At 79.1% G+C, this 2,500-nt stretch overlaps 1 non-coding gene across 1 annotated transcript; it reads right to left on the reverse strand.

Annotated features, from left to right (window-relative positions):
- Nucleotide 1: 1 nt before the first annotated feature.
- LOC147645818 (5.8S ribosomal RNA) lies at nt 2-154 on the reverse strand. Its single transcript, XR_015282150.1, has one exon. It is a non-coding gene; the product is annotated as a 5.8S ribosomal RNA (ribosomal RNA).
- Between the last annotated feature and the right edge of the window lie 2,346 nt (nt 155-2,500).

The raw sequence follows: 2,500 nt of genomic DNA on the forward strand, positions 1-2,500 counted from the left end.
GCGACGCTCAGACAGGCGTAGCCCCGGGAGGAACCCGGGGCCGCAAGTGCGTTCGAAGTGTCGATGATCAATGTGTCCTGCAATTCACATTAATTCTCGCAGCTAGCTGCGTTCTTCATCGACGCACGAGCCGAGTGATCCACCGCTAAGAGTTGTCTGGCTTTCGGCACCGACCCCGCACGCGCGGAGGGGCCGGGACCGCTCGCGTGAAGCGGCCCCCCTCGGTTTTGCGGCGAGGACGCGCGGGCGCGCGACCTCGCGACCGACCGTACGAGCACAAACGAGACGACCAACGGAGGGGAAAAAGAAAAGGAAGGCACGAGGCCGCCCACGGAACGCTCCGAAAAGGCCGGCCAGAAAGGGCGGGGGGGCCCGCGCCCCCGACCGCCTCTCCCCCACCACCCCCCTCCCCCCGGGCGAGGGGAGGGGAAAAGAGAGACGCCGCCCCGCGTGCCGTCTTTCGGAGGCGGCCCAGGCGCCCGGGCTCGGCCCGGCCTCCGCGCGGAGAGCCGCGCGGCGCGCGCCGGACCGCGGGGGGGCTCCGTAGCCCGCGCCCGGCCTCTTCTCTCTGAACGGGACGACGCGGGCACGAGGCCGGGGGGCCGCGGCCGCCCGCCGCCCGCCGCGCGCTCGGCTCCACCTCGACCGCTGCGCGGGGATCGGCCCCCCGCGCAGCGCCACCGCGCCCGCCGCGCGCGGCGCGGCCTTTCTCCTCCCCGCTGACGGGCCGCCCCCTTGCCAGCGCCCGAGACGGCAGCGCGACGACCGCCGGCACCGCCGGCGCCGCCCCCGGCCGGGGACCGCTCCCCGCCGGAAGGCGAGCGCCTCGCCGCCGCGCTCCGACGGCCGGCGCCGGGAGGCGGGCGCCGCCGAGGCGCGAGCCGGCGTCGCGAGCGCCCGAGGCCTGCCGGAAGGCAAAGGCCCCGCCGCCACCGGGGCCGCACTCCCGGGACCGCCGCCGCCGCTTCGCACCGTCGGGGCCCCTTCCGCGGGCACGCGCCCTGCGGGAGGGGGCCGTGCGGCGGACGCCCGCCGCACGGCCTCGAGCGGTTCTCCCTGCGGCCCACACGCGGCCTTCGGGAAGGGAGACGGGGAAGCGACGGGCGGGGCCCGGGCCGGGACCGCCGCCGGCGACGACGGGGGCCTCCCGGCCGACCGTCCCACCAGGGGGACACCCGTCGAGCGGCGCCGCCGCCGCTCGGCACGGGGTCGCCCGCGCTCGCCGGACCTCCGGCCGCCGGAGGCGACCGACGAGCGCTCGCCCGGGCGGGGGGCGCGCGGTCCCGGCCGGGGACGAGCCGGCGGACGGCGCCGCCGCGCGCGTCCGGGGAAGGCGAGGAACGCCCCGAGGAGGAGGAGGAGATGCGCGCCGACGCGGCCGGCGCGGCCGAGGCGAGGGAGCGCGGGGGGCGCCCGAGGGCCGCCACCCCGAGGTCGCGCAGAGAAGGCGGAGAAGCGCGCGGGGGCGCTTCTCCGCCGGCGCCGCCCCGTTCCGAAGAGACCGGATCGGCCCCGCGGCCGACAGCGCGCCACGGCCTCGCCGCCGAGACCGGGCCGCGGAGAGGGGGGGGAGGGGGGCTGGGTGCCCCCTCCCCGGCACGGCGCGGCCGACGACGGCCGCGACGAAGTCGACGACGACGACGACGACGACGACGAGCGGGGGGGGACCGGTCGCGACGGACGCCACCGCAGGGGATCGGCGGGAGTAGCTCCCCACCCCTCAGTGAACGCCGCGCCGCCACCGGCCGGGTACCCGTCGCCGCCGCCGCCGCCGCCGCCGCCGGCATCGCCGCCGCCGCCGGGGCGCGCCGTGCCGCCCGAGTCTTTAAACCTCCGCCCGGCCTCGGCGGCCCTTTCGGGTCCCAGCCCAAACCCCGCGCCCCCGGCCGGCGTTTGACGACGCCGAGGCGGGAGCGGGGGAAAGGGGAAAGGACTCGGGGAACCGCCCAGGCGCGGAGCGCTAGGTACCTGGCCCTGGGGCGAGGGAAACGACCTGGGATGGCCCCGCCGGGGTGCCTCCCCCCCAGTTGCTGCCACCCTCGGGGGAGCGTCCGCCGGCGGGGGCGCGCCTGACACATCCGCCGCCGCCACCGCGGCCGTCCTGACTCGGGGCCCGGGGTTTCCCTCAGCAGCCCGGCGCTGCGCCCGAGAGGACCGCCGCGGCTCGGCCCGTGGCCCCGCCGGTGCGGGAGGGCGAGGGGCGGACCGGCCGACCGAGTGAGACCTCGCCGCGGCGACCGCACCGACCGAGAGGGGCCCGGCGACGGGGCGAAGAACGTGTCTCCGCCGCCGCCGCCGCGCGCCCGACCCGGCGGCGGTCCCCGCGCCCGCGCGCGCGCGCGGGCGGGCAAAACCCTGGAAGCGACGCGCCCCGGAACGCCCGGGGGGGAAGGGGAACCCGGCCCTCCGAGCTCTCCTCTGCCGTGCGGTTCGCGAGGGGCCGTTCGGCCCCGGGAGCGGGACACCCCCTGGTGGTTTTTTTTTTTGCCGGGCGGCAAAA

Source organism: Cyanistes caeruleus, unplaced genomic scaffold (assembly GCF_971803275.1).
Source record: "Cyanistes caeruleus unplaced genomic scaffold, bCyaCae1.hap1.1 HAP1_SCAFFOLD_166, whole genome shotgun sequence".
Taxonomy (NCBI): domain Eukaryota; kingdom Metazoa; phylum Chordata; class Aves; order Passeriformes; family Paridae; genus Cyanistes; species Cyanistes caeruleus.